The sequence below is a fragment of the Leopardus geoffroyi genome, chromosome A2, assembly GCF_018350155.1.
Source record: "Leopardus geoffroyi isolate Oge1 chromosome A2, O.geoffroyi_Oge1_pat1.0, whole genome shotgun sequence".
Taxonomy (NCBI): Eukaryota; Metazoa; Chordata; class Mammalia; order Carnivora; family Felidae; genus Leopardus; species Leopardus geoffroyi.
In genome coordinates, this window is record NC_059331.1 from 121,953,016 (window position 1) to 121,977,841 (window position 24,826).

General features: G+C 47.6%; 3 long non-coding RNA genes across 5 annotated transcripts; 1 reads left to right on the forward strand and 2 right to left on the reverse strand.

Annotated features, from left to right (window-relative positions):
- Window positions 1-2,348: 2,348 nt before the first annotated feature.
- LOC123607663 lies at window positions 2,349-6,259 on the reverse strand. Its single transcript, XR_006716839.1, has 4 exons — window positions 5,804-6,259; window positions 5,203-5,382; window positions 4,767-4,961; window positions 2,349-3,074 (listed from the first exon to the last, which is right to left on the reverse strand). It is a non-coding gene; the product is annotated as an uncharacterized LOC123607663 (long non-coding RNA).
- Window positions 6,260-6,890: 631 nt separating this feature from the next.
- Window positions 6,891-15,005, reverse strand: LOC123606643. Its single transcript, XR_006716412.1, has 3 exons — window positions 14,896-15,005; window positions 12,551-12,708; window positions 6,891-7,221 (listed from the first exon to the last, which is right to left on the reverse strand). It is a non-coding gene; the product is annotated as an uncharacterized LOC123606643 (long non-coding RNA).
- Window positions 7,943-15,989, forward strand: LOC123606642. Of its 3 annotated transcripts, none has more exons than XR_006716410.1 (3): window positions 7,943-8,866; window positions 10,691-10,817; window positions 14,918-15,989. It is a non-coding gene; the product is annotated as an uncharacterized LOC123606642 (long non-coding RNA). The 3 variants fall into 3 exon arrangements; XR_006716411.1 differs by lacking the exon at window positions 14,918-15,989 and adding an exon at window positions 11,030-11,076; XR_006716409.1 differs by lacking the exon at window positions 14,918-15,989 and adding an exon at window positions 14,310-14,562 and having other exon boundaries at window positions 7,945-8,866.
- The last annotated feature ends 8,837 nt before the right edge of the window (window positions 15,990-24,826 follow it).

A 24,826-nucleotide genomic window follows, 5' to 3' on the forward strand; every position in this document is an offset into this window, starting at 1 on the left:
CCTGCCAAGTCCCTGTCACCTGGCTGCATGCAGGAGCCAGAGGGGTGGGGTGGACAGCCAGCGTGCCAAGGGTACAGGTGCAGCTCCAGCTGTGGGTTCTGCTGGGCAGGCCCTTTGGCTATAAGCAGCCAACCTGATGTCTGTTACACTGTTCCCCAAGGTGGCCACGCTAAGGCTCAATGCAACACAGTAGAATGACCAGTATGCTGTCCAATTGATTGGTTCTTCAAATGAGACTTTTTGCTTTGGGAAGAAGGCCAGTTTCCAGTGAGGGCAGCCTAGGCAGTGCCGGAAAAAAATGTAGGTGCTCGGCAGCGCGTGGGGCATCTGTGTGGCCTCCAACAGCTGTCATTTTGGGCCCACTGATTCTTGTGTCTACCTCAAAGCAGTCTTTCAGAGCCGTCTTCTCTCTTACATTTCCTCCCTTACCCTTAGCCTTCCTCACTCTCTTTTTGACACTCTGTTTTACATCTGCACAAAACTTTTGGCAGAAATACATTTTGGGTGCGCCTGGGTGGCTTAGTCGGTTAAGCGTCCGACTTCGGCTCAGGTCGTGATCTCGCGGTCCGTGGGTTCGAGCCCCGCGTCGGGCTCTGTGCTGACCACTCAGAGCCTGGAGCCTGTTTCAGATTCTGTGTCTCCCTCTTTCTCTGACCCTCCCCTGTTCATGCTCTCTCTCTGTCTCAAAAATAAATAAATGTTAAAAAAAAAAAAAAGAAAAAAAAAAGAAATACATTTTGCAAGCTATAGTCACAGTAAGAATGCCAGGTGCCATCTGAGTGGGAGAGACGTCAAGCAACGTATGATGATGTGCTCTGTTGCAGCTGGGATCCTTCACCCTTTCTCTCTCCTCTTCTGCCTTTCCCGGATCCCCTACTGGGCAAGAGAATGCAAGCATAGGAACAGGTGTGCATCTCCTTTCCCCTCCTCCACATTCTGGAAGGCAGTACAGTACCAAGAAGTCTTCCTTCCCAGTGTTTGTGATTTACATAATGAAAAATGCTTCCTGTCTGTGCCCATTTCATTATTATGGTAAATAGACAGTATTCCAAAACAGTGGGGAAGAGTTATCAAGTTGGACCCTCAATGATTTAAAATTACATTTATTCAAAACCACAAGGAGATACCAACCTCACATCTGTCAGAATGGCTAACATGAACAACTCAGGCAATGACAGATGCTGGCAAGGATGCAGAGACAGAGGATCTCTTTTGCGTTGGTGGGAATGCAAACTGGTGCAGCCACTCTGGAGAACGGTATGAAGGTTCCTCAAAAAACTAAAAATGGAACCACCCCACGACCCAGCAATTGCACTACTAGGCATTTATCCACGGGATACAGGGGTGCTGTTTCGCAGGGACACATGCACCCCAATGTTTATAGCAGCACTATTGACAATAGCCAAAACATGGAAAGAGCCCAAATGTCCATTGATGGATAAATGGATAAAGAAAATGTGATATATATATATATATATATATATATATATATATATAATGGAGTATTACTTGGCAATCAAAAAGAATGAAATCTTGCCATTTGCAACTACGTGGATGGAACCGGAGGGTATGATACTAGGTGAAATTAGAGAAAGACAAAAATCATATGGCTTCACTCATATGAGGACTTTAAGAGACAAAACAGATGAACATAAGGGAAGGGAAACAAAAATAATCTAAAAACAGGGAGGGGGACAAAACAGAAGAGACTCACAAATATGGAGAACAAACTCAGGGTTGCTGGAGGGGTTGTGGGAGGGGGGATGGGCTAAATGGGTAAGGGGCACTAGGGAATCTACTCCTGAAATCATTGTGGCGCTATATGCTAACTAATTTGGATGTAAATTTTAAAAAATAAAACTAAAAAAAAAAAAAATGCTAACTATAATATAAAAAAGGGATGGTGTTGGAAATCCCTCGGACATCCTAAGTACTGGTAACGAAGATTTTAGATTTGATCTCCACTTTTGGCGGATTGAGACACTTGAAGGACAGTTACGACTTGACTGTCCTGAACTGCAGACCCTTGTCAGTCCCCAGGAGGTGATGAAGTCCTTGAAGGTAGACTGTGTCATGTGGAAACATTTTTGCAGCTCTACTAGGTCTGGCGCAGGAGGGAGTCAGTAACTATCTGTTTATTTATTAATAGACAACTGTTTCCGGAAAAGGACCAACGATATCCATATGTTGAACAGGGGTACTTTTATTAGGACGATTAGGACAATAATTTAATAAATGCATGAATTGTATATTCCCTCCATATTTCATCACACCAGGGGAATCAGCTGAGCTAGCAGGCTGTAGCCAGGAATGCACAGCAGCCGCCAAATTAAGAATGCCTTAGCTGCTCCGAAGGATACTATTTTCACGTATGGCATCAATTACTAGGAGTCTGTGGGACAATTAGGAGTATTTGTGCAATTTTACAGAGCTGTGACTGCTTACGTGAGCTGCTTTGCTCGACCTGTCTTACTCCAAAGCCCTCTAGGATGTGAGTTCAGGTGTATTCACCCCGTCGCACGGCAGGACCGAATGAGGCTACAGCGTTGGGTGTTGGGCTAGCCTGTGACTCTCTGCCCAGATGTACGTTACTGTCACCTGTGGAACTTCTTGAACAACACCTGTTGCCCGGGCTCCTCCCAGGACTGATTAAATCAAGATCTCTGGAGCTGAGTCCAGGTATCATAGTTTTCAGGCTCTCTAGAGGAGTCTCAAATGGAGCCAGGGCTGGCACCTTCTGGAAAGCCAGAGGGAGGAAGAGGCACAAAGAAGGAAAGGTAAGAGGAGAGCATTCCTTTCTGCTTTCTGCAAGCTCCCAGGTTGCCTTCAGCCAATAGTGCTGCTCAAACTTTAATATGTACGTAGACGACCTGGGGGTCTGGCTGAAATGCAGACTCTGATTCAGGGCTTGAGATTCCGCATTTCTAGTGAACCACCAGACGGTACAGGGGTGGCTGGGTAGCAGGCCACCCTTGGAGTAGCAAGGATCCAGAGTTGCAAAGTCCAGTAAGCTGACCATGAGCCACCTGTGGCTACTGGGCAGGTGAAACGTGGCCAGTCCACGTTGCAATGTGCTGTAAGTACAAAATAAACACAAGTTTGAAGCTTTATTACAAAAAAAGAATGTAAAATATGTCAGTAGTAACTTTTGTAGTGATTACATGTTGAAATGACAATACCTTAAATATAGTGGGTTAAATTAAATGCATTATGAGATTAATTTTACCTGTTTCTTCTCATTTTTAAATTTATTTTAATGTTTATTCATTTTTGAGAGAGAAAGAGACAGAGAGAGCAGGGGAGGGGCAGAGAGAGAGGGAGGCACAGCATCTGAAGCAGGCTCCAGGTTCCAAGCTGTCGGCATAGAGCCCAATGCGGGGCTTGAACTCACAAGCTGTGAGATCATGACCTGAGCCAAAGTCGGATGTTTAACCCACAGAGCCACCCAGGCACCTTTCTTCTTACTTTAAAAAAAAAAAAAAATGTAACTCCTAGGTCCGGGCACCTGGGTGGCTCAGTCAGTTAGGCATCTGACTTGGGCTCAGGTCATGATATCACGGTTCATGGGTTCAAGCCCTGCATCGGGCTCTGTGCTGACACCTCAGAGCCTGGAGCCTGCTTCGGATTCTGTGCCTCCCTCTCTCTCTGTCCCTCCCCACTTGCACTCTGTCTCTCTCTCAAAAATAAATAAACATTAAAAAAAAATTTTTAATGTAACCACTAGGAAATTTAAAATTACTTACTAATTGCATCATATTTCTTTTGGACAGTGTTGGTCTAGAATACTGTTCACAGCAACTGCGCGGTGGTGAGAGTATTTATTTATTTATTTTCAACGTTTATTTATTTTTGGGACAGAGAGAGACAGAGCATGAATGGGGGAGGGGCAGAGAGAGAGGGAGACACAGAATCGGAAACAGGCTCCAGGCTCTGAGCCATCAGCCCAGAGCCCGACGCAGGGCTCGAACTCACGGACCGCGAGATCGTGACCTGGCTGAAGTCGGACGCTTAACCGACTGCGCCACCCAGGCGCCCCATTTAAAAGGGACTGGATGTGAACGCAGTTGTGGGTGGCTGGTTACCTGCTTGGAACACGGACTGTCACTCACTGGGTGCTCACCGAGAGCTCTCACTGTTCTAAGTGCTTTGTAGGAATTCACTCACAACAGCCAGTGAGATAAGTGTTACTATAATTTCCACTTAACAGATTGGGGACTTTGAGTCAGAGATAGAATAAGCAACTTGCCTACACTCAGCAAGTGTAGTGAGTTTTAGAAGCCCTTGCTGTAGACCCTGTCTACCTAAGTACGTCCTTCCTCTAGAGAACAAACCGACCAGGGGGCCAAGAGGATGTGCCTCCTGGAACTCATACTCCCATCCCTATTCTAGAACATGCTCTGGTTACCCAGAATCTCGGAATTCCCTGCCCACAGAGTTAGAAGGTAATTTGCAAGGCCTATGTGGATCTCTTCCCTGGACCCATCCTCCTAAGGATGGATTGTTCCTGACGGATCTGGGTTGTGGCTGAGGTCAGCCTTTTGCAGGGGGCAGGAGGCATGGACAGAGCTTCTCTGCAAGATGGAACCAGGGTTGGAAAGAGAGGTAGGGCAGGCTGGGTGATGGGGGCTTCCAGTCGTGCTGCTGCTCTGGACCCCACTAATGTCAAGAGCAGGCCTAGTGCCCAGATCTACAGGCTGAGGGGCTGACATAGCTGAAGATGGTTGGCTTCCAAGACTTTGCAGGTGACTCTGGGCCTGGAGACTCACCCTCACATACAACAGCCACAAGGAAAGCCTTACTACGGCAGTGATTAGAGGCCAGCGGTGACCTTCAGAAGTCCTGTTTCTGCCTTGGTATATAAGCCAACGTGGACTCTGACGGTGGCAGTTTCCATGCCTGCCCCTTCCCATTTTCTCCTCAGATTCAAAATGGCCCCCCTTATGGACAGCAGCCCTTTTGTTCTAGAAAGCAAAAAATAAATAAATAAGTAAATAAATAAATAAATAGAAATAAGAGCCTCACTGTCGAAATCACAGTGCTGGAATGTATTTCAATAGTTTAGTACTACCAGAGGAAAAAAACAAAACAAAACAAAACACCCTGAGCTTTGATAGAGAGTTCATTCTTGTAGGTGCAAAAGGGAAGAACGAGAATATCTTTGCATTTTTCTTTCTGTAACATACAGAGGGTGGTTATATGTACCCCTGAATCTTTTGTGCTGAGTGCCATTAGAGCATTCTCAAGTCTTACAAAGGAAGATTCTGGAAAACAGAGCACTGTGGACCCCTACCCTTGCTGGGCTGGTGGCAAGAGACTTTTCAGGGCTCCAGTCCTTGCTGTGAAACATTGTTTTCTTTTGTCTGCCTTCCAGGCGGCTCTTTCCTGGGCATTAGATGGGAATTCAGTGATCAACATCAGGAGAAGCCCTCGCCTTAGGCGGCTTTGTTAGCAACATGCAAATACTCCCCTTATCTAGAAGCCTATCCTCAGCCTCCTTCTGACGCTTCCTTTCTTGCCGGATTATCTTTTGAACTGCACGTAAGATAAATTCTTAATATTCCGCTTAACAGCATCTAAAATAAATTCTTGGCTTTCCTTCACTGGGGAGAGGAAGAAGAAAACACAGCAGCAGAGCAAGAATCTAAACAGCCTGCAAGGTCAGGCCAGGGTGAAGGAGATAATCCTTATCTCCTCCGAGATCAAAATAAGAGGCAATTAATTCACTTGGCTGTGCAAGGGGCTCTGGGTAGACATTGAAAGAACTCCCAGATAATGAAGATTTCTGAACTGGGGAATGAATTACCTGGGTGGGATAGAATCTTCTTCCCTGGAGGTACTTAGGAGCTGGAGCGAGAGCCAGGCGGTACGTAAGTGCCGATCGGCTTGCGTGGACGGAGAAGAATTAGCCTGTGTCTGCTCAGGAGGACGATGAGGGCAGCTAGCTGAATAAAAGCCGTCTCTCCCCTCCCTTCTAGGTCTTCTCAGGCAATTCACATAAACCAGGCCAGCTGTGATAAATACCTTGCATTGTAGATTTCTAGAACGCTTTCATGTTTTCCGTTGGTTCTTACAGTGGCTGCTCCACGAGTTAGCTGGAAAACGCTTGTATTATGGCCATGGGGAGGGGACAGCAGAGTGTGGGGAGCTGCTCCCCCTCGCACAGCTGGTTAGCACCAGGGCCGGGACTACCACTGGGCTCCGGATGCGTTGCTCTTTTCCACTGAAGGTTGAACACTGAATCCGGTGAAGTATTAGGGATGGTGGGAGCTATATTCTGCTATATATGTGGCTACATATATATATATGGTAAGCTATATTCCGCTATAGCTTACATGGCATTTCTGAAAATCTTCAATGTGTTTAAAAATGAAAATAATGTGGACTTCTCACCTTACCTCCTTGTTAATGTTTGGCTGGAGGGTGGGATGGCTTGAGCGTTATTAGAATTGACACGAACCACAGATGCCACTACATTGAAAAAAACAAGGTGGGGGCGGGGGGGGGGTTGCTGTCCTCTGCCCAATTGCACGGTCTGCTTCCCTGTGAGGCTTTGTCCCAGGAGCTTGACGCCAAACCAGAAAACTCTGGGGAACAGCATTGCTGCAAAGAGCCCAGTCTCGCTCCAGGCAGATAAACCAGATGATTTGGTTACGGCTTCATCGGCCCGACTCAGTCCTGCATGGCTGCTTTCCTTAAGAAATCGAGAGTAAAACTGAATTTTAAAAAAAGGGGCGCCTGGGTGGCGCAGTCGGTTAAGCATCTGACTTCAGCCAGGTCACGATCTCGCGGTCCGTGAGTTCGAGCCCCGCGTCGGGCTCTGGGCTGATGGCTCAGAGCCTGGAGCCTGTTTCCAATTCTGTGTCTCCCTCTCTCTCTGCCCCTCCCCCGTTCATGCTCTGTCTCTCTCTGTCCCAAAAATAAATAAACGTTGAAAAAAAAATTTTTTTTAAATAATGAAAACCATTCTATATCTCTCCTATGGATCTGAAGTCAAAGAAGGGTGGAGCTGAGTTTCTGTGTTCAGAGGGTTTTTCCAGGGAAGTGACAGGTGGGGTGTAGACCTAATGTGGAATCCTGGAAATGGGCTGGCTGCAAGTATTCACCTTCGAATCAATTGCAAATGCCTTTCTGGCTGCCCACCACCTCCGACTGCAGCCCTCACCTAGTCTCGTTTTAAGGTACAGGCTTGTTACAAAAACGTCACATGGAGATCAGCAATGTCTGTGAAAATCAGAAAAATAAACATTTGATATTCCATAGTATTTGTAAACATGAAAAAAATAAAGACCTTTTTAATTCTTCTATAGGAAATACCACTCTGGGACTTGAGAAGAAGGGGTTAGATTTTTCTGCTTTAAATTTTGGCTACGTATATTATATATATTATATATATATGTATATGTGTGTGTCTACATATATTATATATATAATATACACACACATACATAGATACATATACACATACACACACACCTATGTAGACACGCACATATTTGCATGTGTGTATGAATCCCTTAGACACACACCCTCTTCCAGATAAATCATCCAAATCTGTATTTGCCTGTGTGCAAACATACCATATAGATCCAACACACACACACACACACACACACACACCAGAACCCACAGAACTGAGTTCCAGCAATTTTTGTTTTGTTTTGTTATCCACTGATGATGGCACCTTTAATCTTACCCTTTTGTAACAGAAGGTCTGGGGCTCCTGGCTATGACACTGAACAGTGTTTTCTTCCCTTAAGTTTATTTATTTATTGGGGGGGAGGAGGGGCAGAGAGAGAGGGAGAGAGAGTGAATCCCAAGCAGGCCCCACGCTGTCAGCGCCGAGCCCCACGCGGGGTTTGATCCCATGAACCGTGAGATCATGACCTGAGCTGAAACCAAGAGTCTGACGCTTAACCAACTGAACCACCCAGGCGCCCCACCAAACAAGTTTTTTTTTTTTTTTTTTTAATCTGAGAAAGGAAGGAAGGAAGAAAGGAGGAGTTTTAGCAGAATTAGTTGGGTGGTAGAGGCCTCTCGAAAGCACCTTGCCTCTCACAGGTAGCAGAGAAGGAGGAACGAGAAACTGGAGGGGAGACTTTCCTGCTCCCATTTCCTGCACGAAGAAACTCCCTCTTAAAGTGAGTTGGTACAACCCATCTGCAGGGTATATTTGTCTTATCCATCCATTTGGATCCCATTCTTGTTGCAGAAATTATCCTTGAGAGGCAATGGAACAAATGTGCAAAGATGAATATGTTGGGATGCACATTAGTGACAAGCGAGACAATTAAAGACAACGTAACGTCTGTCAAGGCAAGACATTATTTAATGTGTGGTAAATGTATCATGCTATACCCCCACATATCACAATGAACTGCCATTCAAATGGTGATCCCTATTCCTTGCCTGGAAAGATAATGAGAAGTGGTATTTAATGAGTGTTGACCATGTGGCAGGTGTTTTCCATATATGGTGTTACTCAATGCTCATAACCAAGTTTAAGGGATGATAATCCTCATTTCACCGATGAGGAAAATGGCCTGAGGTTAAGTAGGACCAAATCACAGATTCAGGAAGCAGTCGGTTAAGATTTAAACTTTACAGCCCACCGTCGCAACGTCTTTGCCCATAGCACTTTTTTTTTTTTTTTTTAATTTTCGAGACTGAGAGAGAGAGAGAGAGAGCACAAGCCGGGGAGAGGGGCAGAAGAAGAGAGAGAGAGAATCTTAAGCAGGCTCCATGCTCTGCGAGGAACCAGATCCACAGCCCTGGGCTGATGAGCTGCGCTGAAATCAAGAGTCGGATGCTCGACCAAGTGAGCCACCCAGGTGCCTCTCACAGCACCTTTTTGGATGAAATGATTAAGGTAATAAAGGGACTCCATTTACACAAGTCCATATACAGAAACAGGAAAGCAGGAGAGTTGGAGAAATCACCCAATGGGTGAGACCTACAGGCTTTGGAGTAAGAGTGAGATCAAATCCCAGCTCCCCACATGACCTCGAGCAAGTAACTGGACATCTCTAGCACTTCGGTTCTCGTAATTATAAAAGAAAGGCAATGTGGCCCATCTCATGAATTTGTTATAAGATTAAACACTAACTGGGAGCTATCATATAATGCAAAGAGACATCTGGAAAGCTGTTCTTCACCTATGTACAGACAGAGGTCGTATCACTAAGGAGCAATATTTGGAGGTGATTTTTATCTTATTTTTTTCTGCGTCTCTTTATATCGTTTTCAAGATAGGAAATCCAGGAAAGCTTTTGTTTGTTTGTTTTGGAAAATAATAATCAGGTGGCAAAGAATGGGGGTGAGGCGGAAAAGGGAGAGAAGATGAATTCAGTGAAGGGGATGGGGCGCGATCCTTGCTAAACTGCTGCCAGGGGGGTTGAGAGCTTGAATCAGAGCGTTCTGCCTCATGAATGAGCATAATGTGCATTTTCATCAGCTCAAAGAACATTCGGTAGGAGTCACACAGGTCTGATTGTAGAGGAGGACTTTTGCTAGGGCTGCTGTTACCAGGCCTGGCCCATGTCTCTGTGCCCTTGGCCAGATTCCTGACTTCTCCAGAAGCTCTGCTCTTTCCTCTGGGAAGGAAAGCGGTCTGAAAAAGGAATCGTGTGAAGATATAAGGGATTCGTCAAGTTATGGGAGTCCTAAGTCATTATATTAATTTAAAAAAATAAAAAAAAGAGGGGCACCTGGGTGGCTCAGTCGGTTACACGTCTGACTCCGTTTCAGCTCTGGTCATGATCTCAGGGTTAGTGGGTTCAAGCCCCACCCTGTGAGTGCAGAGCCTGCTTAGGATTCTCTCTCTCTCTCTCTCTCTCTCTCTCTCTCGGCCCTTCCCTGCTAGGATTCTCTCTCTCTCCCTCAAAATAAATAAAATTAAAAAAAAAAAAAAAAAAAGAATTCAGTGGAACTCTTGGCCTCTGAGGGAGAGACTATGTTTGTCTAACCACTTAAAGTTAATTTAGATTTGTACCAAACTCTTAGAATTATACAGTTTTTAAAATCTTTTTTTAATGTTTATTCATTTTTGAGAGAGACAGAGTGTGAGTGGGGGAGGGGCAAAGAGAGAGGGAGACACAGAATCCGAAGCGGGCTCCAGGCTCTGAGCTGTCAGCACAGGACCCAACGTGGGGCTCGAACCCGTGAACCGCGAGATCATGACCCGAGCCGAAGTTGGATGTTTACCCAACTGAGCCACCCAGGAGTCCCAGAACTATACATACATTTTGATCTAGCAATTCTACTTTTAAGAATTTACCCCAAGGAAATAATCATAAGTATACAAAATGTGTAGCTATAGGAATATTCATTATAGTACCCCTTTATAATTGTGAAAATTAAGTCCTGACTACACGTCCAATAGGGGATTGCATAAATTACATAGCTCTGTTCAATGTAAAACATAGGCCCCTCTCAAAGTGCTGTTGTAGGAGTATATTTATTGTCATGGTGAAACGTTCACGATATGATATTAAGTAAAAAAAGCCAGGCCCAAAACAAAGTATTCCCAAGGTGAAAAAAGGATATTTATACTAAGACTTTTGAAACATAGCAAACTGTTAGCAATATTTGTTTCTGAACTGTATGAGATTATTTTCTTTTGTTCACTTATTGAATATATATCATTTTGGGAATAAATAAATAAGTAATGCTATTATAATTTTATTTTTTTAAGGCACAGGAACCCAAAGTATACCCGCACTGCTCTGCATCACCCTAGGCCGCTAGCTTCACGAGGACATGTACCACCCCTGCTTTAGTCCGTCATTATGATGCCAGCACCTGTCACGATGCCTGACAGGGTAAAGTTCTTCATATATATTTGTCGAATGAATGAATGAAATGTATGAAGAAACAAAGTGATGGCAACAGGGGGCCCAGAGAGAAGAGAAACTCAAAACAAACTCAACATACAGCTGCTTGACTTCCTCCGTGTAATTTGGTAGGTGAGCTCTGTAGGATGAGACCCATTCATCTTTTTTTTTAATGCTTATTTATTTATTTATTTATTTAGAGAGAGTTCATGGGTGAATGGGGGAAGAGCAGAGAGAGAAGGAGAAAGAGAATCCCAAGCAGACTCCACACTCAGCTCAGAGCCCAACATGGGGCTCGATCTCACGACCATGAGGTCATGGCCTGAGCTGATATCAAGAGTTGGATGCTTAACCGACTAAGCCACCCCGGCTTAGTTCATCTTGGAACCCCTCACAGTGCCTCGCATATAGCAGGGGGTGCTCAATAAATGTTGCATGAAAATATAAACAATGGTTTATCTTTTTCCTCCTGGCATCATGTCTGCAGACTTTCCAGTAACATGTAAACGCATGCCTGGTGGCAGGTCATTTGCAAGAACTGTAATAATGGCCATGGCAACAGGAAGCTGTGCCAGTTGGGGTTAGATTTGTTGTAAAGTAACAGAAAAAAAAACAACAAAGAATTATTTTTTTAAATGAAAAGTTCATTTCTTTCTAATGTTTAAGAGATCTAGAGGCAGGCAGCCCAGAGTTAGAAGAGAGTTCTGTGGTGTTAGGGACCCAGCTTTATTCTCTTTTTTGCTCTGCCACAATGGCTTCCATTCCCAAAGTCAACTCATGGTCAAAATGGCTCCTGGAGCTCCAATCATTTCATCAGAATTCCAGCAAGAAGAAAAGAATAAGAGAAGAGATACCTGCTCCCTCTCCAGAAGTTGCATACATGCCCTCCACTATATCCCATTGACCAGAGCTTTGTCAAGGGAGCCTGATGAATGTAATTTTTATTCTGGGATATCTTGTTCCCAGTTCATGATTGGCGGTTCTCTAACCGTGGAAGAAAAGAAAAACTGATATTGGAAAACAACTGGCAGCTTCTGTCACCGAGGTGTCATTGACCATCCTATCACTAGCCAACCAGAGTCTCATCGAATGCATAGCACCTGCAAAGGAAAGTCACCGGGTACTTGGGGCTGCTGCTGACAAACCCTGCTCTTTAGTTGCCTTTTAATGACACATTTCCACTTCTAGTACAATCTCTGCCACTGCCACGGGGGTGATCGGGGTCACTGCTTTCTCCCTAGCAGAGCTGGACCATAAACCAGAAGTCAGCATCTTTCCTGCTTCAGCAATTGCTTATGTCCTGCCGATCATGACTGGCTACAGCATTCAAATCATCAGAGAAATCCAGAGGTGCTGTGAGGGAGTCTCATTACATAAATGAGGAAAGAAACAGAGGAGGCTAAAAGTCTCAGAGTTTATCTTTAAGGTACTGGAGTGAGGCCACGGGGTGCTGCCCTTCCTGACGTCACCATGGGTCTGGCGGGCCACTAGATATGAGAGGAGAGAAGAAATGGTTGGCCCTTAGAGCAAAAGACAAGGAAGCGTTCTTTCTTTGTGGAAATGATACGAAGCAGAGAATCATGATCCTCTTAGTAGCTGCCATTTAGTTAGGTGTTGGGCAAGCCCTTTGGTTGCCAACATCCAAGGCAGCCCTTCACGATCCTCACTTCCCAGCGTGCATGTGCTTACATGGTCCCCTTCTGTGTTGAATCAGGACTGACCTGTACGACCAACAGAGTACAGTGGAGGTGGTGACGTGCGACCCCTGGGGCTAAGTGGTAAAAGGTATTGCAGCTTCTGCCTTGGTCCTTGGATGCATTGCACTCGGGGAAGCCAGTCACCATGCACTAAAGACACTCTACAAGTCCTGTAGACAGGCCTGTGTGGAGAGGAACCAAGACATCCTGCTAAGCACCAACTTCTCGACCTAACATAGTGAGCAACACTAGATGTGGTTCCTCCAGCTCCTGTCTATCCATCAGATGAACTGCAGCCCAGGCTGCCACTGGGCTGAACTGGATGAGAAGTTCCATCCAGGGGCGTCTGGGTGGCTCAGTCGGTTAGGCATCCACCTTCAGCTCAGGTCATGATCTCATGGTTTGTGGGTTCAAGCCCCGTGTCAGGTTCTGTGCTGACAGCTTGGAGCCTGGAGCCTGGAGGCTGTTTCAGATACTGTGTGTGTGTGTGTGTGTGTGTGTGTGTGTGTCTCTCTCTCTCTCTCTACCCGCTCCCCCACCCATCCTCTGTCTGTCTCTCTCAAGTGAATAAACTTAAAAACAGATGATTTTTTAAAAAAGAAATTCTATCCAGAACCATCCAGCTGAGCCGCTCCTAAATTCCTGACCCTCAAAAACCATGAGATAATAAAAAGACTTATTGTTGCCTTAAGCCACTATGTTGGGGGGTAATTTGTCATGCGGCAGTAGATGACTAACGCATCCTTTATATATAATGTATTTATCACCACAACACTCTGAACTAGGCATTATGACCCCCATTTTACTGACAGGGAGACCAAGGCCTAGAAAGGTTAGTTTGTTTTCCCCAGTCAGAGCAGCTGGTGAGGCCAAGCTGGCACTCCAGGTTAGCTCTGCCCGCACAAAACCTGTGCACTGAACAGCTGCTCGCTGTGCTAGGGACCATGGGGACCCATCTAGGACTTCCACAATGCCTGGAAACAGAGCTAAATGCTCCCGAATGAACTGAGTGGTCTTGTTACAGTGGGGTTTACCTGCTAACATCTGGGATTATGCAGGCCCAATAGACAGTTGTGGGTCTGTGGCCTAAAATCCACAGCCAGCGTGAAACTCAAGGGCACAGTCATGCTGTGAAACATCAGGCACTGCCTGCCGTGGGAGCCCCATTTAGGCCCTTGGGATGCAGAAATGTTCCTGAAGTCACAGCAGAAGTTTAAACAGCCTCAGGACAGTTGTCTCGCATGAGGTCTCACTAGATCAAGTTGTAAAGTTTTCTGAATGCAGAGGGCCAGGATGGGGTCTCTGGCCAGGAACGTGGAGTGCAATGATCATTTGCCCTTCACTTTTTTCCTATGGTGGGTCAGTTTCCATTTAACAACATGGCTGCCTGCCAGTGTGCTGATGGGGCCAAATTCAGTCTGTGCCTCCTTGTCAGCAAAAGGATGTGAACGTTCCTCTGAAGGCACATCAAGGAATGGGCTTCTGAGCTCCTCGTTTGAACTAACTGGTTCATGTGTGTCTCATTCTGACCAGAGCCCTCACTGAGAGACCGGCAGTCACTTGATGTCTAGTGGAAACTTCTGGTCCTGCCGTCCTGTTGACTAAGAAACCCGAGGATGTGGGTACATACGAGGTCTGTCCTCATTGCCCAGGCTTCTCTGTTGCACTCCAGACGCAAATCTGCTCTGGCAACCACATAAGCAGTCCAGTAAATGAGGGAGGAAGGTCTCTTTCTGAAGGATGAAATGTCACTTCTAAAACAGAACTCATTCTCTCTTTTCAGCTCTCTCAAACTTTCCGTCCTACGAGTGGTGCCAATATGCCCCTGAGCTCAAAATTTTGGCATCAACATTGACAGTTTCCTCCGTTCGGCCCTTCAAATGGAGCCAGCCATCCAGGCTTCTCAAGTGCGCCTTCAAACTCTCCTAGGATGGTTTCTTTCCATTCCTGCTTTGCCTTTGGGTCGTTACATAGTTGGATACCTGGGCCTAAATTCCCCTTCCCTTCAACGGCTCTAAACTACCTACTGCAATGATCCTAAGTTCGTTTGTCTACCTTTCAAGACCCTGCATAATTTTCTCCTACCTGATTTTATTTTCCACAGCTCTCAATGCTAATCCGTCTACACAGACATGCACATAGACACATCCGCACTCCCGTGGGTGTACACGCCTTCCACCATCACCCACCTTTCCCTCGGGCTGCCTCCTCCTGCACACTTTTGGATGGTCTCTGTAATCCTGGCTTTGTCCGTCGGAACGCACCCCGGGAGGGCGTTCACCACCTCCGGCACCAGTCTACCGTAATCTCTCCTTCGACCACCTCCACAGGCTGTGATTTTCAGCGACAAGCCACACCTCTGCACTTACCCCCGTTTTCCTGATCCCTCAGGCTTCTGGAATCCCCCTGGACTCAAAAAGCCTTCGAGAAAACAAATCTAGAACCGATGGACGGTAGAGCACCGCGGCTGAGGGTCAGCTCACCAGCACTGCGAGGCAGAGCCGCTGTCCAGGGACCGCACGGTGCTGAGATCCGTGGCTTGCTGGGCTGAAGGAGAAGCCCCCACTAATTGGTTCAGACCACAAAGGTCAACCCCATGAGCATCCGGTAAGACAGGCACGATGAAAGCCACACAAGCCGGGAGAGAAGAGAGCAGCTGTGGTGAGTGGGGCTGGGTGTGATTAGAAGTGGCAACAGGCGCTGTGGACTGCGGTGGAGAAGCAAGTTGATGACGAGGCGACAGAAGACGCCAGCTCTGGGGTCTGCGGGGGTGGCAACAGGCCCACGCTCACTCGTGTGCTCTCTCTCTCTCTCTGTGCAACAGCCCTTGGAAACGAGGAAGATTCTGGGAACGCAGCAGCTTCCTGTCCTGCCTAGAAGGCATGGTTCTGCTGCCGCGGGTGGAGGGGTGGGGGTGGCCAGCCGCGTGAAACCCCTGGCAGTGTGTGTGACCCCTCTGCATCGCCTGCCAGAGGCTACCACTCAAGTGCCCCCAGGGACCAAGCAGGGAATGCGCGTGTGCAAGGTGGGGCAGGTATCAGGAACAGAGAGGGGTAGGGACCATGACGAATGGAAGAGCACACACGCCATCAAAAAGCATCCGAATGCGCATCGTCTTAAGATAGCGTGCAGGCGAAACAAACATGGGTTTGGCCCACATGTGGCCCACAGACATCCCGCCTATTGTCTCTGGGCTCCGCAGGTGCGTGTGCAACACACTACAAGGACTGACGATGGCAGGGGTGACCCTGAGTTGCCAACACGTTGGTGAAGCTCTCTCAAACTGCCAGTACGGATGTGGTCCGATGCGGTTATCTTCCCTGGATCTGGGGGGGAGGGGGGGGGCTCAGCTGGATGACACGGCTTCACCAGCCACAGTGTATGCTCAGTGAGCAGTCAGGGATCCTAGCAGCTCCCGTGGCTGCACAGAACTTTATTATTATTTTTTTAATATTTATTTATTTTGAGAAGGGGGGAGGAGAGAGAGAGGGGGAGAACGAGAATCCCAGGCAGGCTCCACGTTGTCAGCACAGAGCCCATCGCAGGGGCTCGATCTCATGAACCATGAGATCATGACCTGAGCCAAAGTCAAGAGTAGGACGCTTAACTGACTGAGCCCCCCAGGCCCCCCACAGAACCTTAGAAAGTCAACGGGGGAGAGGCCTGGAATCTTACTGTTCCCTCAGTAGCAGTCATTGGTGGCTTCCTGCCTTAAAGGCTCGGCCATAGTTACAATTCTCCTGCTGTTACCCCGTAACTCTTCGACTTTCCCTCTCTCTGCCTCTTGGCTTCTACTTGTCCCTGACTTAACATCGCTTCTTAGCAACTGCTTCTTCGTGACTTGTCTTGCCTTGTGGCTTCTGCCTCTCCTTGTGTGACCCAGCTTCCGTTTCATAGGTGAGCCAGTCAACATCTGCCCAGTGCCTTTGCTGCAGAGCTCTTATGCCAGATGGCCTCGTAGGCTACTCACTAACCTACAGATGGGTGCTTTCGGTGAAGTTCCAAGAGTCAGAGTCAACTTTGGCCAGAGAAACATGGTCCTTGGCACAAAGCATGGGACTCGTTTATAAAGAGCTGCTGATTCTTGCTCTCAGAAGGGGCAGTGAGCATAGCAGATACTTGGAGCGTCGTGCCCACAACACTAAGATATATATAATTTTTTTAAAGTAATTTCTACTACCCACAATGTGAGGATCAAACTCACAACCCCCAAGACAGAGAGTCTCATGCTCTACCAACCGAGCCAGCCAGGCTCCCCTAAGATATCTTAAGCTACATTCAGGATACTCTCTTTGTGAAGGCAGGGGAAAAAGTCAGTTCGAATAGGCATGGAAATCAAAGGCTTACCTCTCAGATAAAGTGACAGAATACCCAGTTCAGAGCAGCTTAAATAACTATGGACTCTTCTCCCACTAGAAGTAGAGATAGGCGGTTATTGGTATTGGTTTTCAGCCACTCTATGATATTAGGACAACCATCTCTGAGATTCCTTTGGCTTGTACCTCCTGGTTACAATATTGCTGCTGCAGATCCGTGTTCAAGAACGAAGGAAGGATCGGGGCACCTGGGTGGCTCAGTCGGTTAAGCGTCTGACTTCGGCTCAGGTCATGACCTCACAGCTTGTGGGTTCGAGCCCCGCATCGGGCTCTGTGCTGACAGCTCGGAGCCTGGAGTCTGCATCAGATTCTGTGTCCCCCTCTCTCTCTGCCCCTCCCCCACTCACACGCACTCTTAAAAATAAATAAACATTAAAAAAAAAAAAAAAAGAATGAGAGAAGGTTCTTACCAGCTGAGTTGGTCCCTTTTATCAGGAGAGCTAAAGCCTTCCTAGAACCCACCCACCTTCACCAGTCCACTTTCCCTTAACATCTCTCTGGCCTGGGCTGTGGCGCCCTCCTTGTAGGCAGGCTGGGAAATCGAGTGCCTCGCTCTCTAGTGAGATTGATAGCACCTTGTTTCTTACGCGTAGGGATTTTCTCGCGTTGTGTGTTCAATGCACCATACAGCATTGGGCGCCTTAGGAAGGAAGTATGAAATAACAAAAAAAAAAAAAAAATCACAGAAAAAAGGATAGGTTTAAACACCAGCTCCGTGATTTACTCTGTAATCAAAAGCAATGAACTTGCTGAAAGTCATCCTCAAGCTAAAGAAAAAGGGGTACCAAATACTTCCTTGCAGGGCTGTTGTGAGAATTAAATAAGATAGTGTGTTTCCAATCCTTGGCCAGGAAGAGATACCCCCAAATGATTACTGTTCTACCATGGTCTGTTGTCTTCTGTTTGATGGGCACACGGTGGGTGGACACATGGTAGAAGGCAGTAGAGCTTGACGGTCAAGAGCACAGGCCCCAAAGTCAGGCGGTTGGGTCCAGTCTCATTCTCCACCACTAACTAGCTGTGTGACTTCGGAGAAGTTTGCAGTCTCTCTGAGCTTCAGTTCCCCTCTTGGAGACTAGAGGTAATAGACCATAGCTCATAGGGGTACACTTGGAAGAAAAGAGATAATGCCTTTTATCTCCTTTTAAAGCACTGGGCCTGGGCCACAAAGCACACATGCGGTAAATGTTGGCTATTATTATTAATTGCCGGGGTGCCTGGGTGGCTCAGTCAGTCGAGCTCAGCTCGAGACTTCGGCTCAGCTCATGATCTCACAGCTCATGAGTTCGAGCCCCGCGTCGGGCTCTGTGCTGACGGCTCAGAACCCGGAGCCTGCTTCGGATTCTGCGTCTCCCTCTCTCTCTGCCCCTCCCCCACTCATGCTCTGTCTCTCAAAAATGAATAAATGTTAAAAAAAGATTAAAATATGGGGCGCCTGGGTGGCGCAGTCGATTAAGCGTCCGACTTCAGCCAGGTCACGATCTCGCGATCCATGGGTTCGAGCCCCGCGTCAGGCTCTGGGCTGATGGCTCAGAGCCTGGAGCCTGTTTCCGTTTCTGTGTCTCCCTCTCTCTCTGCCCCTCCCCTGTTCATGCTCTGTCTCTCTCTGTCCCAAAAATAAATAAACGTTGAAAAAAAAATTTTTTTTTAATTAAAAAAAAAAAGATTAATATATATATATATATATATATATATATATATATATATATATATTAATTGCATTTTTTTCTCCCTTGGCCCAGAACTAAAACCTATTGAACCAGAAGAGCAAGTACCTTGCTGTTGAAACTTTTAAAACCAAGCGGTTTTCAATGCCCTAAAATACACAAACTATTCGAACCAGAAGCAGCAGCGCACCAAGAGTCAGGGAGTGTCGGAGCAGGTGGGGTGGGGTGGTCTGCCCTGGATTCAGGCAATAAGAAGGTACATTGTCTGCAGAGAACTCTTTTAATAATAATTTTTTTTTGACACAGGGCTTGATCTCGCGGCCATGAGCTCATGACCCGAGCTGAAATCCGATGCTTAACTGACTGAGCCACCCAGGTGCCCCAATAACTACTTTAAAACCCCCAAGTAAGATAAAAAAAATTTATTTGCTTTTCATTACCACCATGTGCCAAGATTTCTAAACAATGTAAGTGATCAAATAGACTCCCCAAACCCCATCACGTTTGCCCAAGTTCTAAAGGATTGCTACAATTACTGTTGAGTTTTAATAATAGGCAAGCTTCGCGTTAGCACATTTTTATTAGCCTTTAATAAATACCGCATTCTACTGGAGAATTCCAAGTTCTACAGTCAGCCTCTGACACCCACAGAGTCTGGCCCTAACTGTTTGGAATCACAAGAGCCCCCTTCAGATTGTCTGCAATTCCCTAGTCCTTCACTCTCCTGCATGTAAACCACAGCCTCTGGATCGACCATGAGAACGCGGGGCCCCTAGAGACAAAGAGAGGAAACTCGAGTCACTTCAATTCTGTGTGGCTTCGGGGAATTTGATGTGTATTGAAAGTTAAAACAGCTACCAGACGGTGAACTGCAAGGTGTGATATTTTCGTTTGGCAGATGCAAATTTTATTTCATACATGGTATATTGTACCCCAGTTGAGTGAACTTTTAAAGTAAACTCCTTCTTTGAAATTATGTCTTTGTTTTTAAAATTAAAGAGCAAATCAAGGAGCTGGTGCTCATTGCTGATTGCTTCACGATCATTCCTGAAAACAATTTTGTATCAGAGAGGAAGATGTGAGGCATGATTCGCCCTGATTAGATTAAGGTTGCCGCCCGGGTGCTGCGATCTGCAAAGATGGGAGAAGGCGGAGGAAGGCGAGCAAACACCTGTACGTTTTTATTCACATTTCAACCTACCTGAAATCACAGTGTGTGTCACTGTTGCCCCTAGATGGGTGGTAGTCGTGACGTATCGTCACTGCCAGAGCCCGTGCATCAACACCAGCGTCAGTGTGGAAGAAAACCCCAGGGATAATAACGAGTCACTCTTCAAGCAATGCTGTAGGAACCACTGCCTTGCTGGACCAAGGAACAACAAGATGGGACAGGTGGGACAGAGGGACACTGAACTGGGCATGGCTTAAAAGAGTTGTATTTTTTTTTTTTTAATTTGTTTTTGATGTTTATTTTTGAGAGAGAGAGAGGGGGAGAGTGCAAGTGGGAGCAGGGGAGGGGCAGAGAGAGAGAGGGAGACACAGAATCCGAAGCAGGATCCAGGCTCTGGGCTGTCAGCACAGAGCCCGACGTGGGGCTCGAACTCACGAACCGTGAGATCACGACCTGGCGCTTCCCTGAGTGAGCCACCCAGGCGCCCCTCTTTCTTCTTTTGATGTATGAATGCGCAAGAGTGATAGAAGATAAATGTGTAGGTACAAGGGTGCTCTCTCCATAAATACAAAATTTTTAAATTCTTAAAAAAAAAAAAAAAAAAAAAGGAGCTACTCTGGTAACAAACGTGGCCGCATAGGAGGGGCCTCAGAGAGAACCTAGCCCAAGCCCCTCATTTTACAGCCGCCCCAGAGAGAATTGTCCGAGGTCGCCCTGATGGTCAGCGAAGACAACTAGACAAAAGTCTCCTGGCTATTGCTGGACCACCTTCTCCTTCATCCGCCCCCAAGCTAAGTAAAGTAGCACCACAGTGTTGGTGCTCTGTAAACTGTGATAAAGAAGCAAGTGTTTAGGGGCGCCTGGGTGGCGCAGTCGGTTAAGCGTCCGACTTCAGCCAGGTCACGATCTCGCGGTCCGTGAGTTCGAGCCCCGCGTCGGGCTCTGGGCTGATGGCTCAGAGCCTGGAGCCTGTTTCCGATTCTGTGTCTCCCTCTCTCTCTGCCCCTCCCCCGTTCATGCTCTGTCTCTCTCTGTCCCAAAAATAAATAAACGTTGGAAAAAAAAAAAAAAAAAAAGAAGCAAGTGTTTAGAAACTTACAGTCAAATCCTAGCACACAGTGCAGGCCTCTTTTGTGACTCATCGTGCAAGTTCATATCCACCCGGCCTCACCCTGCTCAGTGAAACAAGTATGCTCGGCGAGGCAAGTGCCAATCACGTGGACTAGCTGCCACGCCAAGTCGCCACGGAGGTCTCAACGTTTTCTCTCAATTCCGCTCTTTGTCATGGCTGGTACCGGTTCTCAGACCGGCCCTGAGTAGCTCCGTCCCACCATCGTACAAAGTCTGTAACAGACTGATGGCAGAGAACATCCCTGGATATCTCCGTAAGCAAAAGCTTAAGTCTCTGCGTTGTTTTGTTTTCATTTCGTTCCCCGGGCGTAGTCTGTGAGGGTTAGGAGCACAGGTTTGAATGAGAATCACGACTAGCTGTGTGGCCTTGGGCTGGTGCCTCAACCTCTCTGAGCATGAGTTTTCTCACCCGTGGAATCAGGGCACGTGAGTAGCCAGCTCGAGGGATGCTGTGCAAAGGCCAGGGGGCCTGCTACGCAGCAGGCCCTCGTAAGCATTAGCTATTATTAGTGTTATTAACCCTCGCCTACTAATGGGGAAGGTCATCAGAAACACCTGACGGCCAACTGACCCATGAGTTGGACCCGGGCAATTAGAAGCTCCTCACCCCCACCCCTGTCCTGGGAAGTTGGGTTCCGCTTGCCTTTCCCGCTCCCAGAGGCTGCTCAAGAACGTAGATGTGAGATAATGATGCGGTTTAACAACACCTGCACGGTATATGTGCGCCTAGTTAGAGCCTCTACGTAAACTTCTAAGATCTGGCGGGGGCAGGCGTGGCCACCCATTCGTCCCGCTCCTGACCAAGACAAGCCTCCTATGTAAGTTCCCTTTGCTTATTAGCATTGCCACCTACGACCTGGAGCGGCCTGCCTCTTTCTTTGGTCCCTCCTTGCCCTCCGTGTACGGGGCCAATTTTACATTACACCAAGGAGGATCCTGAGAGGGTCGTGAGCCAATACTTACCTTTTTGGCTGGGGGGGGGGGGGGGGGAGGGGGGTAGGGGGGAGATAGAGGTCGTGTTATGTGTCATCGTGCAGCTACCATGAACGTAGCATAGGACAAGGAGAGCACTAGGCCAGGAGTCAGGGTTGTGGCTCCCGCCATGTTCTCTGGTGACCCGGCCTGTGTCACCATGTTGATGCACATTCAATAAGCAATAATGGGGCTTTGTCTGGTGCCAGGCCTTGCGCTGGGCGCTGGTTGAGAAAGGGTCTCTGACCTGGAATCTCTCACGTTATGGAAGAGACAGAGACACTGACGGCACATAGTAGGTGCACATCCAGAAGTTGCAATCCCTCACAGAGGAGCCCCAGCCAGCTCTGGTGGGAGTAAATGAGCCTCTCTGTCTATAGTTCTGAGTTCGAGCCCACAGAGTGAGCATGAGTTAGACTCACGTTAGAGAGGGACGCCTTCCCCTTCTCTGCCTCCCTTGAGGAGAGATTTTGCCCTAAGTGTACCCGTTACCCCCCCTCCACCTCCCGACCCGATCTGATCTGAGTGGTAAATCTGGGAGAACAACTGGGTGCTGGATTCTTTGCTTGGCTGCTCCCCCATGTGGTCCCTTGAGAGCCTCCTCTCGCAGGAAGCCGGCCCCCTGTGCTGAGTTCCAGGGCAGGCCCCTGCCCATCCTGGGGACCTGTGGGGAGACCCTCACGGGCCAGCTCTGCCTGCGAATGGGTGAAGGGTTGGCCCATTTGGGGGTTCAGCTCACAGACCTACTAAGCCACATTCTCCTGCTTCACTTCGATCAGCAAGAAAAGATGATACACGGGGGTGCCTGGGTGGCTCAGTCGGTTAAGCATGTGACTTTGGCTCGGGTCACGATCTCACGGTTCGTGAGTTCAAGCCCCACATCAGGCTCTGCGCTGGCATTGCAGAGCCTGCTCGGGATTCCCTCTCTCTCCCTGTCTCTTTGCCCCTCCCCTACTCTTTTTCTCTCAAAATAAATTTAAAAAAAGAAAAGATGATACATGTTGGGCATCACCTGCAGATATTCTTTGATTTATTTCTCAATAAGTTTGGAATTTGGTCAAGAGAGAGCGATGTTATTTCCTGCGCCCCGGGGGACCCCAGGAGTTAGGCATAACATGTCACTAGACGGACCGCAAGCTCCTTGCCGCAGGACCCAGGGGCGTGTTCACAGAGTGGCCTCTCTGGCTAGGACACCATTGACGGTTGCTCACTGATACTGGTTAAATCACTTAGTGGTTTAGGCTCGGGGGGCTGGAGGGAGGCGCAGGCAGAGGGGAACAGAAAAGCTACAGAGAAGGTGAGGTGTTTTATTCAGGCTTCAAGAGATAAGAAGCAATCTGCCAACAAAGCGAGGTAGAAATAGGCACTGAGCAGTGAGTGTCCGGGGCGGGGCTCGTTCTGTGACCATTTGTGAATTTCCTTCATTGTGAAACCCACTTTTTTTCATCTGTAGAACGAGGATAAGACAACTGCCCTCGCCTCCCTCGCTCGGTCCTTGGGAGTGTCCTACAACATACCAGGGGGCAGAAATGTTTGCAAACTAAAAAGTGCTGCGCGAATCGTTATCTAATACTCAGCCTCCAGCACAAACATCAACTGTCAGCAGAGAGGGTTAGAACAGAATTCTGTTCAAGTTGACGAATTCTTTTAATCTTTTAGAAACTGAACCCTCCCAGAAACGGTTTTTTGTTAATGTCCGATGCCCACAGCTGAACCACCAAGCCTCCTGTCTCTTACTAAAGCACGGGTCCCACACAATCTGGCTCGCCTTTACGGATGTGTTGAAAATGATATTTTCAGGGAGAAAAACAGACAGTGTTGTCAGTTTGACATTCCTGGCTGGGATATTTCCAGGCTGCTGATGTCTATATGCAAACAATACATTCAGAAACCAAATGGGTGCCTTATGAATTTCTTTCTTCTCCCCAGTTTGCGCGGAGGGGAGGCCAGTAGAAAATGTAGTGGCAATCAAATTTCAATGGTAATGAAACAAAGAGACGTTTTTGACTGTGGGTAGTATTTAAATAATCATGAAAGCAGCAGCTGGCTCCTTGCTCTCTTTTGTCCAATTAGGAGGCGCTTTCTCTGCGAGGAATACTCCATGGCAAGCATACCTGACCCTCCATGTGTCCAAAGTCTGTCTGAAAGACTGACTTCTCATCAGACAAAGCCACTTAGAAAAAGAAACGGCACAATTTATTTTTCTGCCTTGGTACGATGCCACCTCAGAGAAAGGCTGCTAGCTCGGAGCAGAAATCGTCTTTCATCCCTGGCGTGTCAGGGAGGGCTGTTTCTTCTAGGGCTTGGAGGGGATTGTGCTAGGTGAGGTAAGAACCCCGTAGAGCCAGCGGCTGTCGGCAAACAAAGGGGCTCGGTGGGACGTGTGAGAGAACGTGTGCATTAGGGCGAGGAGGTTCAGAGTTGCCGCGCAGCAGCAGCTCTGGGAAGGGAGAAGCTCTGTAAATAATCCACTTGCAGACAGTTTTAATGCTTGGAGAATAGTAGCAGCCCATGTGCAGAAACCACCTGATAGGGCACACTGCAAATTGCACTTCTAGCGATACGGATGTGCTTTCGCTGCGAGCTGAAGTTCTGGCAGCCTGGGGAGGAAGAGGGACAAGAAGGAAGGCTTTGAACTATAGCTGTAGCTGTCCTCTGCTCCCTGGTGCCACAGGGAAGGGGCTCTACCGCAGGGGGGATCCTAGCTATTGATGAGAGCCAGCGTAATTTCTCCCCCAGACTTAAGACTGATCTCCAGTTGCTGACAAAGCTCACGGAGCCTGGTCGTAGACTGACCACCTCTAGTGTGTCCAGCTCGGTGCGAGGTCCTCTGGGGGAGTCAGAAGACCTCACCGTAATCCCTAGCGTCTGTAGAGCTCTGGATGGCTTACAAAGTGGTTTGCACTTAAGGAGTTGTAGCTTTTTGCCTCCCAATAATCCTAAGGGGTAAGAAGGGATTTGGAAGTTATTTCCCAGGGAAGAG